This window comes from Pithys albifrons, chromosome 4, assembly GCF_047495875.1.
Source record: "Pithys albifrons albifrons isolate INPA30051 chromosome 4, PitAlb_v1, whole genome shotgun sequence".
NCBI lineage: Eukaryota > Metazoa > Chordata > Aves > Passeriformes > Thamnophilidae > Pithys > Pithys albifrons.
The window spans coordinates 70,350,029-70,364,725 of record NC_092461.1 but is presented as its reverse complement, the minus strand read 5'-3'; positions in this window follow the sequence as shown (position 1 = coordinate 70,364,725).

Sequence of the window (14,697 nt, the reverse complement as noted above, 5' to 3'; positions counted from 1 at the left end):
GCAGGAGATCACCGCTCTCGCCCAGACCACAGCCCTCGCCTGCACCAACAGGTTTTTCTTTTCCTTTTGCTCTGGACTTGGGGGAACCACAGGGGTCTCAGCACAAGGGCAAACAAACCCCCTTGGGTTTGTGCCCCAGGACACTGGGTTATACTGCTGGGGTATTGTGAGTTGAAAGCAATTTCCCTTGTGTATCAGTGTTGTTATTGTAATATTATTATTAAATTTTAGCTCTGACTTATAATCTCTCTCGTGGTGAGTTCATTTCCCCTGCTGGTTCACCTTCAAACCAGCACATCTTTTGGCGCCCAACGTGGGGCCACGAGAGAGAAGTCAGAATTACAATTTCATTTTGTGTATTTGGATACAGAAACTCCCTGACTACCATGTTGCTTGATGTATTCATGTGGATGGTGTATCTGGGCCTGTTCATATTTCGACACATGGGGAACCATGTGCCTATTTTGATGCTCTCTTTAATACCAGGGAGAAGGATCAAAATTGCTTTATTAATATACTATGTTTATGTTGTCATAACATCAGAAGCAATGAATTTCATTGTGAATGTATATTCAGTCTGGTGTGCCTGTCCTGGATTCGGTTCTTACCTCTGGGGTCTCATTAAAAATAGCACCCAGACTGTGGGGAAAACAGGCGGAGATGGTTACTTCCACCTTTTCACCTCTGCTACAACAATCATTGAAAATATTGAGCTTCCTTTTGATGTTAGGGACAGTATAATCCTACTGTTAGTGCTGTTAGTGTTGCTTTGTCTCCTCTGTACTGTATACACCATGTTTAGGGTCAGAACTGGGCTCTCTAAGGAGACTTGCTGGAGGCCTGCCCTGGGAGCGGATGATGTTGAGTGGCACGGGAAGTGGGAAGATATGGGCCAGTATTTGGAGACTTTCTCTCCTCAAATGATCTGGAAATTCACCCCAGAACAACTGCAGGACCCTGCCAAAATGCTAAGCTATGTGAAAGGAAGATGCTCTGGTAGTCCCAGAGATGTGCAGCTCACAGCAACCTGCTGGGCCCTGGCCACTGCCTACCGCACACTGCTTGGTGTGGTACAGCATCATCAGGAGGAGGAGAAAAGGAGCAAATCCACAGGCACCATGTCTACCCAAACCACGGCTGAGCCAGAGAGGAAGAGAGATACATCAACCAGCGGCATGTCCACCCAGACCATGACTGAGCCAGAGAGGAAGAGAGGTACATCAACCAGCAGCATGTCCGTCCAGACCATGACTGAGCCAGAGAGAAGAGACACATCAACCAGCACCATGCCCACACAAACCACAGCTGAGCCAGAGAGAAAGGGAAACAAATCAACCAGCACCATGTCCACACAAACCATGGAGGAGCCAGAAGGACAACAGAAACCGATAGCAGTTGCCCCTGTCCAGAAAAGAAAATCAAAGACCAAATCAGTTCGTATAGTGCATGACGAGGAAGAGTCAGGACCTTCATCTCAAGCAGAAGAAATGGAGCCAGAAATAATCACCCGGTCCCTATCCCTGGGAGAGCTGCGTGAGCTCCGGAGAGAGTTCACACGACAGGCAAATGAGTCCATCTTGACCTGGCTACTTCGAATCTGGGATGCTGCAGCCAATGATACAATTCTAGATGGGAGTGAGGCAAGGCAGCTGGGATCCCTGTCTCGAGATGTTGTCATTGATCAGGGCATTGGAAAGAGACAGGAAACTCTCAGCCTCTGGCGGCGACTGTTGTCAAGCGTGAGGGAGAGATATCTTTGTAAGGAGGACCTCCACGTACAGCAAGGACAGTGGAACACGATGGAACAAGGTATCCGGTGCTTAAGGGAATTAGCCGTACTGGAGATAATCTTTTCAGAGGATGAGAGATTCCCTAAAAGTCCAGATGGTGTCCAGTGCACATCCCAGATGTGGTTAAAATTTGCACGACTTGGGCCAGAAATGTATTCTCGCTACCTTGCAACATTGCAGTGGAGAGAGGGAGAAGACAAGGTGGGTGCACTGGTCAGCAAACTCAGGATTTATGAAGACACTGTCACTGCTCCATTACGAGCCCATGTCTCAGCTGTGGAAACAAAACTGGCTGAACTGGAAGAGAAGATTAAGGAAGGACTCTTCCATATCTCTCCAGAACAAACAAGAGTCTCCGCCATCAGAAGCAGGCGTCTCCCAGCTAAGGAGAAAGGGTACACTCCACGCGGCAATCTGTGGTTTTACCTCCATGAGCATGGAGAAGATATGAGGAAGTGGGATGGGAAACCCACCTCTTCCTTAGCAGCTCGGGTACGTGAATTGCAAAGAGGCACAACTAACACAGGCAATTCTTCAAGGTTGAAGGCTGCTCCGGTCTCTCGTGGGCAAGGCTCCAGACAGTATAGGAATGATGATGTTATGCCCGATCCTCTTGAAGGAACCTCCCGGTCATATTCACAGGGAGAGCGCAGTGAATACCATGACCAGAACTAGGGGGGCCCTGCCTCTAGCCAGGTAGAGGAGAGGGACAATCGGGTTTATTGGACTGTGTGGATTCGGTGGCCTGGCTCATCAGACCCACAGAAATACAAAGCTTTAGTGGACACTGGCGCACAATGCACGTTGATGCCATCAGGATACGTCGGGGCAGAATCCATCTCTATTTCTGGGGTAACAGGGGGATCCCAACAGCTGACTGTACTGGAAGCTGAAGTCAGCTTGACTGGCAAGGAATGGCATAGACACCCCATTGTGACTGGTCCAGAAGCCCCATGTATCCTTGGCATAGACTACCTGAGGAATGGATATTTCAAAGACCCAAAGGGACTGCGTTGGGCCTTTGGCATAGCTGCTGTGGAGACAGAGGAAATCAGACAGCTGAGCACCTTGCCTGGCCTCTCAGAGGACCCTTCTGCTGTGGGACTGCTGAAAGTTGAAGAACAATTGGTACCGCTGGCCACAGCCACAGTGCACCGTCGGCAATACCGCACTGACCGAGACTCTGTGACCCCCATACACAAGATGATTCGTGAGCTGGAGAGCCAAGGGGTGGTCAGCAAGACTCACTCACCCTTTAATAGCCCCATATGGCCAGTACGAAAGTCCAGTGGAGAGTGGAGGCTGACGGTGGATTACCGTGGTCTCAATGAGGTCACACCCCCCCTGAGTGCCGCTGTGCCGGACATGCTGGAGCTTCAGTATGAGCTGGAGTCCAAGGCAGCCAAGTGGTATGCCACCATCGACATTGCCAATGCCTTTTTCTCCATTCCGTTGGCAGCAGAGTGCAGGCCGCAGTTTGCTTTCACCTGGAAGGGGGTGCAGTACACCTGGAATCGACTGCCCCAGGGGTGGAAACACAGTCCCACCATTTGCCATGGACTGATCCAGACTGCATTGGAAAAGGGTGAGGCTCCAGAACATCTACAGTACATCGATGACATCATTGTATGGGGGAACACAGCAGGGGAGGTTTATGAGAAAGGAAAGAAGATAATCCAGATTCTCCTAAGAGCTGGTTTTGCCATTAAACGAAGTAAGGTCAAGGGACCTGCTCAGGAAATTCAGTTCCTAGGAGTGAAGTGGCAAGACGGGCGTCGTCAGATTCCAACAGAGGTGATCAACAAAATAGCAGCTATGTCCCCACCGACCAGCAAGAAGGAAACTCAGGCTTTCCTAGGCGCCGTGGGCTTTTGGAGGATGCATATCCCTGAGTACAGTCAGATTGTAAGCCCTCTCTACCTTGTGACACGGAAGAAAAATGATTTCCAGTGGGGCCCTGAACAACAACAAGCCTTTGAGCAGATTAAACAGGAGATTACCCATGCAGTAGCCCTTGGGCCAGTCAGGACAGGACAGGATGTGAAGAATGTGCTCTACACTGCAGCCGGGGAGAATGGCCCATCCTGGAGCCTCTGGCAGAAAGTACCTGGGGAGACTCGAGGACGACCGCTGGGATTCTGGAGCCGGGGATACAAAGGATCTGAGGCCAGCTACACCCCAACTGAGAAAGAGATCCTGGCAGCGTATGAAGGAGTTCGAGCTGCCTCAGAAGTGATTGGCACTGAGGCACAGCTCATCCTGGCACCCCGACTACCAGTGTTGGGCTGGATGTTCAAAGGAAAAGCTCCTTCTACCCATCACGCCACTGATGCCACATGGAGTAAGTGGATCGCTCTGATCACACAGCGAACCCGGATAGGGAATCCTAATCGCCCTGGGATTCTGGAAATCATCACCAACTGGCCGGAAGGTGAGAGTTTCGGATTGTCCTCTGAAGAAGAAGAGGAGCAGGTGACACGAGCTGAGGAGGCCCCACCATATAACCAGCTACCAGAAGAGGAGAAGCGATATGCTCTCTTCACAGATGGCTCCTGCCGCATTGTAGGGACAAGCCGGAAATGGAAAGCAGCTGTATGGAGTCCTACACGTCGAGTTGCAGAAGCGACTGAAGGACAAGGTGGATCAAGTCAGGTCGCAGAGCTGAAAGCTGTTCAGCTGGCTTTGGATATCGCCGAACGAGAGAAGTGGCCAAGACTCTACCTTTACACTGACTCGTGGATGGTGGCCAATGCTCTGTGGGGATGGCTGGAGCGCTGGAGAAAGGCCGGCTGGCAGCGCAAAGGGAAACCCATCTGGGCGGCTGAGATGTGGCAGGACATCGCTGCCCGGGTAGAGAAGCTGAGTGTGAAGGTCCGTCACGTAGATGCTCATGTACCCAAGAGCCGGGCTAATGAGGAGCATCGTAACAACGAGCAGGTGGATCGAGCTGCCAGGATTGAAGTCTCTCAGGTGGATCTGGATTGGCAGCATAAAGGTGAATTGTTTCTAGCCCGATGGGCCCATGATGCTTCTGGTCATCAAGGCAGAGATGCAACATACAGATGGGCTCGTGACCGAGGGGTGGATCTAACTATGGACAGTGTCTCACAGGTTATCCATGACTGTGACACATGTGCTGCCATCAAGCAGGCCAAGCGGGTGAAGCCTCTATGGTATGGTGGACGGTGGTTGAAATACAGGTATGGGGAAGCCTGGCAAGTTGACTACATCACACTTCCCCAAACACGCCAAGGCAAGCGCTACGTGCTGACCATGGTAGAGGCAACCACTGGATGGCTAGAGACATACCCCGTATCTCACGCCACTGCCCGGAATACCATCCTGGGCCTTGAGAAACAAGTCCTGTGGAGACACGGCACACCAGAAAGAATAGAGTCTGACAACGGCACCCACTTCAAGAACAGCCTCATAGACACCTGGGCCAGAGAGCACGGCATTGAGTGGGTGTATCATATCCCCTACCATGCTCCAGCTGCCGGGAAAGTTGAGCGATGTAATGGACTGCTGAAAACAACCTTGAAGGCGTTGGGTGGGGGAACTTTCAAACACTGGGAGCTGCATTTGGCAAAGGCCACCTGGTTGGTCAACACCCGGGGCTCCATCAATCGAGCTGGCCCTGCCCAATCAGAACTCTTGAATACTGTAGATGGAGATAAAGTCCCTGTGGTCCATATGAGAGGTATGTTAGGAAAGACTGTTTGGGTGAGTCCCACCTCAAACAAAGGCAAACCCATCCGAGGGATTGTCTTTGCTCAAGGACCTGGTTGCACTTGGTGGGTAATGCAAAAAGATGGAGAAACACGTTGTGTACCACAAGGGGACCTAATTTTGAGCGAGAAGAGTTTGTAATGTTTCATTGTATACATGTGTATATATATGTATAGGTAAAAAGGGGGTTAATTTGGGAATGACTAGATGGAGTGGAATAAGGGGTGGATAATGTCCTAGTTCAGCTGGAGGGACCAGCTAACCCTGTGTGGTGGTGATCAAACCTGTGTATTCCACCCCCTCTATTCATTCCCCAAGGACAATGGGCCATTAGCAGCAGCTGCCCAGGGAGCCATTATCACTTCACACCCAGCCTGAGGGGGGTGGAGCTGCTAATGGGCCATCAACAGCTCAACAACCCCTGGCTCCCAGAGTTAATCACCCATTGTGTGAGTCCCCGCCCAGGGGGAGGGACTGGGTGCTCCCTGAGGGTACATAAGTGGTGGGTAAGAAGACCTCAGGACCTTCTCGTCGGATCCAGAGCAGCAGCAGGACCTCGACAGCAGGAGATCACCGCTCTCGCCCAGACCACAGCCCTCGCCTGCACCAACAGGTTTTTCTTTTCCTTTTGCTCTGGACTTGGGGGAACCACAGGGGTCTCAGCACAAGGGCAAACAAACCCCCTTGGGTTTGTGCCCCAGGACACTGGGTTATACTGCTGGGGTATTGTGAGTTGAAAGCAATTTCCCTTGTGTATCAGTGTTGTTATTGTAATATTATTATTAAATTTTAGCTCTGACTTATAATCTCTCTCGTGGTGAGTTCATTTCCCCTGCTGGTTCACCTTCAAACCAGCACAGCCTCACATTCTTTTTTAAAGGGAAGATAAAAATGCATCCTAATACAATTATTATTCAAAACCTGAAATTTTATAGCTAGTTTTCAAGCTAGATGAAGGAAGCTTTGGGGAAGAATAAAATCATTAACAGCTACATTGATTTCTAGCACCTTTGCTCTAAATTCTAATACTTGACTACTTAAATTCTTAAAGTACTTTACAGATTTGTATAAAATCACCCAAAGTTTTCACAAATTCAGACAAAAAAAAAGAAAAAAAAAACAAAACAAAGAAAAAAAAAACAAACAAAAAAACCCACCAAAAATTGTACATGCCATATTTCTTGAGTGTTTCTACTTAAACACTTTGCTGAAAGAACTCTGAATAACCTAAAAAAAAGCCCCTAAAGATTTTCCATTCAAATTTCAACTCAAAATGTGCTCATTATGGCTAAAATAATGTAACCAGATAAATTTATTTTATGTTTTTTAATCATCCCTTAGGTAGCTAATAATGTCCTAGAAAAGATAAATTCACTTTCATTTGCTGCTGCTACAATAAAGGAAGGAGAAGAGCAAGATAAACAAAAGAACAGAAAAAAACTCCTCTTCTGAAAATATAAAGAAAAAGTAGATCAAATTAAACCAGAAATAGTTACCTACTGCAGGGGTTTGGGGTTTTTATCTCTTTGGTTTTTCAGGGTTTGTAGATTTTCTTCTAGTATTAACATTTGAAGCCAATGGAGAATTTCATTAAGTTTCTCAAATACTTTTTGAGAACAATAATTGAACATGACATCAGAGAACTAACATATATATTCCTTTGGGATAATTTTAAACCAGAAAATGCTGCACAGTATTTTGGCCTGCAGCTTGCAGACAGTGATTATGACTGCATTCTCCTGTCTGGCACACGGTGTTTTGCAAGGGGACACAGGGAAAGGAGAGGGGTATTGTGGAGGGCTCTTTTGCACCCTAGTAGGAAAGACCTGACAACAAATTGCATAAAGATAGAATAAAAAGAGGAATATAGACAGAGAGTAAGTCACGTCTCTGTGGATAACACAAACTCAGCTTTTGTACAGCACTGGACAGACATGATGGATTTTTCCATAGCATGCTGCAGAGACCCCATCCATGCAGAAGTTGAGCCTCCTTACCATACTATGATGTATTTCATCTTGTATAAAATCCAACACCATTTTTTCTGTTAACAAGGTGGAATGCCATTTCTGTCATAACATCCAGCAGGGTGCAGTGCAGGTTGAAACACAGCACTTCAATACCATTTCCTTAGAGCAGCTGCTCATGCCAGCACATGAGTTTTGTAGTCCCAATGGAGCCAACGTGTCTTGCCCAGGGTCACCAACTGCTTGAGTACAATGCCTTCTCCAAGGTTTCCTGTACAGAGAATTGAAGCACTGCTTATTTTAGAAGCCTTTGCAAACCCAATTGCATTAATTTGAAGTATGCAATTGTCTGATCAGCAGTAGCACATGGAAAAAAGTAAATCATCTAAATTATAATTTGAAGGTACAAATGCAAGAGTCCTTTAAAGGAAAAGAAAACTTCCAAGATAAGACAGGAACAGAATATTTAGTAGGTATATAAATACAAAAGAAGGCCTAAAAGGGTCTGAAAAAATGAATGCTGTGTGAAATGCATAAAAATTCAGAGCACTATTCTTAAAGAATTAGAATTCAAACACTACTGGCTGATCAAAGCTTCAGCAATGACTGAAAAGAAAACTTCATATAAAATTTCAGTCAGCAAGAAAACAGCTTGAATTCATGCTGCAAGTTTTAGGAGATTAGAAGTATTTCTGTCTTCATTCTTTTTCCTTTCCCAGTACATTTATTGAATTGATGCCTGTACAAAGATAAGTGCATTCAAAGTTATACGCATATACTTTGTATAAATGGTTATTTTCCTATTCCCCAAATATGCTGCAATGACATAAGCAGGACTGAAGAAAAAAAAATCTTTCAAGGTTTCTGTGCATTGCACCATTTCACATCAACCTAACAACTGCTTTTCTAAAAAATGCTTCAGAGGTACTTCTGAAGGTTTGTGTAGGAATCAGAACTATTGCTCTGGAACTTATATATCCTAACAATTTTCATGTTTTTCCCTACCTCTACAGGAAGTAAAACAGCCTTATTTTCCATTTTGTATTCTGAAAGATTCTTATACTGTATCTGTTTGGAATATCCTTATCTTGTATTCTGTCACTGATGGCATTTATGGAAGAAAAACATTTAGAATAGTTGTGATACATTTTTCAATTTTAGTTGCACATGACATCCCAATATACACAGAACCACCTACGTTAAAAGGCAAAGCAAAGAAAACCAAATCAAAAATTTTACTCATATTTACTTTGTTTGGGAGTTTTGCTAAAAGAAAACATTCTCTGATTCATAATGTTGAAACATTATTTTTTCACTATACATTCAGTAAATCATGGATAAATGAATGTTTAGACACCCTTCAGAAAATATTCATAAGCATTTATCATGTTGTTAAAATCACAGATTTATTCCTGGCAGTTCCTGAATTACAAGTTCATAAAGGTTTCATTAAGGGGTTCATGGCTACTCATCTACTTAAAATGCCTCATTCTACTTTCATACTCTTGCAATAAATATGTAGGAATAGATCACACGGGGATATAGTGTCAGTTTAGCAGATGAGAGAAAGATTATTGGTGATAATGGTCACATGGCCAATAGTACCCTAAAGAGTTGAAACATAATTACCTTTTGCTTCAACATACAACTGATGTTGTGTGTCTAGGTTCTGAACTGCAGTAAGTACTGGTGACTTATCTTAAAATGCTTAGAATTATTACATTATTACATTATGTCTTACTTTCTTATTGTCTTGCAACCAATTAAAATGAAATTATATCTGAACATATCATTTGTTGATAACAAATACTAAAGCACCACTTTAAGTCTGTATCTTATATTACATCTTCCACATACCTAACAGATAACAGAGATTTTGAAAACGATAATGATGCTCAAAACGAACTAAGTTAGTCAACTCCACTCACTTTACTCATCTGGGAATTATCAAGATGTTACATACAGATGAAGTTGATGAAACTTCTTACACTACTTCTAGTTTATTCCACCTGCTAAAGGGCATAATGTAGCTCTTTACAGATGATCCTGTTTAAGGCATCATGGCCTTATTTCAAATAAAGGTTAAATAGAAAAGATAGGTTTTCTTAACACAGTGCCCTATTTTAGGAGTTGTAACTCCATTCATATCACCGTTATTCCTTTTCCAAATTTAATTTAATGGTTCCGTGCTGGCACAAAATGCCCAACCTGATAGCTACCAGAAATGGCTTTGCATTATTTATTCTACTTTATTACTAAACAAAGATAAACATATGTCTGTTAAACACACCAGTTTAACCAACTGGGTCTTGTAGACTTTAAATTTTGTGTTCTAATATAACCTTACCTGCATGCAGACCACTGGAAACACATGGAGACAAGGCCTCTGTTCGGCACCCTCAGCTGAGAGCAGCCTACGCAAATCTGCTGCTCTGATCTCCAGACTTATCCACTGTTCCAACAGCTTTTTGGTCATCATATGCTTATCCAAGTAGACAGTCTTGACTCCAGATTCTTTCTCTTAGGAAGTTTAATGAACGTCCAGTGGTGAGAAATAGTTATAAGCAAAAAAGCCATGCACCCATAAACAAATTACCTCTGTATAAGTTTCAAAAACTGCTATCAGTCTTAACAAGCAGCATAAAGAGTGGGACAAAAGTAGTAACATTTTCTGTCTCCTGTTTCTTTGTTAGTCATAGGAATCTGTAAGTCTGAGAGACAAACTCAGACTTCTGGTTCAGAAAGCTTCTTGTGCTTGCTTTTGGAATCACAAGTTCTTCCAATACTACTTTTACCCTTTGGTCTAACTGCTAAAAAGAATCTTCCTCTGATAGTCTTATTTTCCTTCATTTTCCAGCAGAAGGTTTTTGAACATCTCCTTTACCTTTTGTCAGCTCTGCCCTCTTTTTGTTATTTAAGGAATGTTCATTCCCAAACAACACTTTGCAGGCTGATTCTCCTATCCATGACTAACTGTTTAATGAACTAACTTATTGCTCTGATCACATAATTTAAGATTAAAAATATCTCAATGATATTTAATGGCCTACAGAAGACCTTTCCTGATGAATATGCATTGAACTTGGTTTTAGTAAAACAGACACAGAAAGGCACTTCACAAATCAGCAGCGTTCCGTAAATTAGTTCCACAGTGCATTAATCAAAGACAAGAAAAAGTCTTACAATGCTCCTGTATTTGTCCAGCAATGTAACAATTTTCTCAGCAGTGGTCAAAATTGTGTATAGATTGGTTGGATGATATTTTAGGAGGTTATTTTTTCTCATTTCTGTATACTTCTTATCCATCTACCTGCAACTAAAATGAACACTTAGACAACTGGAAGCAATTTTAATATATCTACCCAGACTTTTAGGAATCATTCCCCAGAGCTTTGAGTAGTTTACAGATTATGGAAAAAAGGGCTGGCTACTTATGAAGAATTTACAGATAGAGCTAGGTCATGCAGGAAAAAAATTAGGGAAAGAAAAGTGGAATTTGAAGTAAATTTGGCTATTTCAGTTAGGGATAACAAAAAGTTCTTTTATAAATACATTAATAACAAAAGGAGGGGCAAGGAAAACCTCCATTCTCTGTTGGACTTGAAGGGAAATATAGTTAAGGAAGATGAGGAGAAGGCTGAGGTACTTAACACCTACTTTGCCTCAGTTTTCACCAGTAAGACAGGTGGCCCTCAAGACAACTGGCCTCTGGAGCTGGTAGACAGGGAGACAGAGCTGAATACCCCTCCTGTCTTCCAGGAGGAAATAGTGACCGACTTACTGAGCCAGCTGGATCCTAACAAGTCTACGGGACCAGATGGGATCCATCCCAGGGTGATGAAGGAGCTGGCAGAAGAGCTTGCCAAACCGCTCTCCATCATCTTCCAACAGTCCTGGCTCTCTGGGGAGGTCCCAGATGATTGGAGGTTGGCCAATGTCACCCCAATCCACAGAAAGGGCTGCAAGCAGGACCCTGGCAACTACAGGCCTGTCAGCCTGACCTCCGTGCCTGGCAGGGTTATGGAGCAGTTCATCCTGAGTGCAATCACACAGCACCTTCAGGGTGGACAAGGGATTAGAGCCAGCCAGCATGGGTTTAGGAGGGGCAGGTCTTGTCTGACCAACCTGATCTCTTTTTACAATCAGGTGACCCACCTGGTGGATGAGGGGAAGGCTGTGGATGTGGTCTATCTGGACTTCAGCAAGGCCTTTGACACTGTCTCCCATAATATACTCCTGGAAAAGCTGGTAGCCCATGGCCTGGACAAGTGTACCCTTTCCTGGATTAAGAGCTGGCTGGAGGGTCAGGCCCAGAGAGTGCTGGTGAATGGAGCTGCATCCAGCTGGCGGCCAGTCACCAGTGGTGTTCCCCAGGGGTCTGTATTGGGTCCAGTCCTGTTTAACATCTTTATTGATGATTTAGATGAGGGGATTGAGTCCATCATCAGCAAATTTGCTGATGACGCCAAGTTGGGAGGGAGTGTCCATCTGCTGGAAGGCAGGAGGGCTCTGCAGAGGGATCTGGATAGACTTGAGAGATGGGCTGATTCCAATGGGATGAAGCTCAATAAGGCCAAGTGTCAGGTCCTGCACTTTGGCCACAACAACCCCCTGCAGCGCTACAGGCTGGGCACAGAGTGGCTGCAGAGAAGCCAGGCAGAAAGGGACCTTGGAGTACTAATTGACAGGAAGCTCAACATGAGCCAACAGTGTGCCCAGGTGGCCAAGAAGGCCAATGGGATCCTGTCCTGTATCAAAAATAGCGTGGCCAGCAGGACCAGGGAAATGATCCTTCCCCTGGACTCTGCGTTGGTGAGGCCACACCTTGAGTATTGTGTTCAGTTCTGGGCCCCTCAGTTCAGAAAGGATATTGAGGTGCTGGAGCGAGTCCAGAGAAGAGCAACAAGGCTGGTGAAGGGACTGGAGCACAAGCCCTATGGGGTGAGGCTGAGAGAGCTGGGGTTGTTTAGCCTGGAGAAGAGGAGGCTCAGAGGTGACCTCATCACTGTCTATAACTACCTGAAGGGAAGTTCTAGCCAGGTGGGGGCTGGTCTCTTCTCCCAGGCACTCAGCAATAGGACAAGGGGGCACGGGCTTAAGCTCTGCCAGGGGAAATTTAAGTTGGATATCAGAAAAAAATTCTTTCCAGAGAGTAATCAGGCATTGGAATGGTCTGCCCAGAGAGGTGGTGGATTCACCATCCCTAGAGATTTTTAAACGCAGATTGGACGTGGCGCTGAGTGCCATGAACTAGTAAATGGACTGGAGTTGGACCAAGGGTTGGACTCGATGATCTCGGAGGTCTTTTCCAACCCAATCGATTCTATGATTCTATGATTCTATGAGTATTAATTAATTTTTCTATGCTTCCACATGATTAAGGACTAAATATTTTGATCACTAAAGTCTACATGAGGAATGTACAGATGCATCACAGACATTTAAAAACAACTGGAACATTTGCTTCACTGTCAAAAATCAGAATTGGAATTTGGATATTTTTGGATAGAAACTGTAGTGTAGTATTCAGTCACAAGTAAGAAATTTCCAGAACAGGTACTTTAGGTAAGAGCAACGTGAAACTAACTTTAACAGTAAAATAAGAATTAAGATATATTAAAAATAATCTGTAAATATTTTTCTTTTAGTTCACATGGTTACATTTATACCATATTTTGTTTTAGGGTTATATATTTCTGTAGAACACTTCCATAGTGTTCAGTTGTTGATATTTGTCAACATACAGAACTCCAGTTATTCAGACAAGAGTGTCCAAACAGGCAGATACTAATGAAAAAGCAATAGTTGAATAAAATATAGAATGATATTAATGTATTCAAATGACCATCATCCTAATGAAAAAAAAATTAGCACTCTTTTCTAGTAGTCTTCGTGCAAACACGATAGTAAAATGATGCTATCTGATTTTATTTATTATAATTTCATTCTAGAAGAAGTATGTTTGATTCCTAGGAATAAATAAGTTTCTCTAATCAAGTGCAATAATTTTTCCAGGTTTCCTTAACAAGCGTGTCATATTTTTTGAGAACTAGGGAAGTTAAATATGGTCTGTGAGAAAAAGAAAGACATTCAGTGAAACTCACTCTATCACAGCCAGATGAATCAGCTACAGCTCTGGTGCTGAAACTTGCCTTTTGCTCTTTGAAATCAATGATGGAAGGGACCGGACTCCACAGCAAAGCACAGCATCTTGCCCAGAATGATCTGAAGTACAATTAGATTTGTAATCAAGCAGAATGAAAAACGAAACTCTGAAAATGGTGTAGTGGGACCATCTTCAAACAGACTTTGGAAACTGAATGGAAGGTAAGGGGGATTGTAAAGAACAAGATCCGAGGTGGCAGTGGGAGATCCTCTTCAATATCCTTGTCAATCTCCAAGGGCACAGCACTGCCTAGGTGCAAAGTTATTATTAAGTTCTAAGGATTTGTAGATCTGTAGTTTCAAGTAAAAGCTATAAGGATGAATGAAAGGATAGAAAAGTAAAACACAAATTATTACTTCCTCTCCCCCTCCCATGGCCCTTAGGGTTCAAATATGGTCCAATCCACTGCTCTGTGTTGGGCAGCCTGATATTGAACTCATGGTCCTTGTAAAATACCCTCCCCTCTACTGTTCAGTCTTCTGTGCCATTTTTCTAGGTGCAAGTTCTGCAAACAAGAATGTACTTTGTTAGTTTTAAATGCAATGTGGAATATACACTATATACATATATTAAGGCATATACATGTGCTCAAGTGGAAAAACCATTGGTAAAATTTCTTAAGACCATTCTTTATAGATACACTAGATTCTGAAATAAGCAGTATTACTTGCTTACCATAAGTAATAAAAATGAAAATACTAGCAATTATTAATAACTACTAGAACAAACTGTAATGTCACAAGTAATCAAAATCAAAGAAAAAATACCCCAAACTATTATTTAAATTACTTACAGAAGTATCTTTCTTTCCTTCGCTGAGCTGAAATTGCTGTAGTTGGAGTTGTGGATCTTGTGTATGTCTCATGCTCTTGATGAGACATATTTGCTTTTCAAGGCTAGCTCTCTTGAGGATTTAGATTAGTTTCATATTTCATTTCAAAGTCTTGTATTTCCTCCTAAATAGGAAGCCACCCTTCTCAGCAGTACGCAAGTTGCTTTCCTTCAGTGGACTTTTTTGGAGGAACCACCTCATGATTCTTAAATA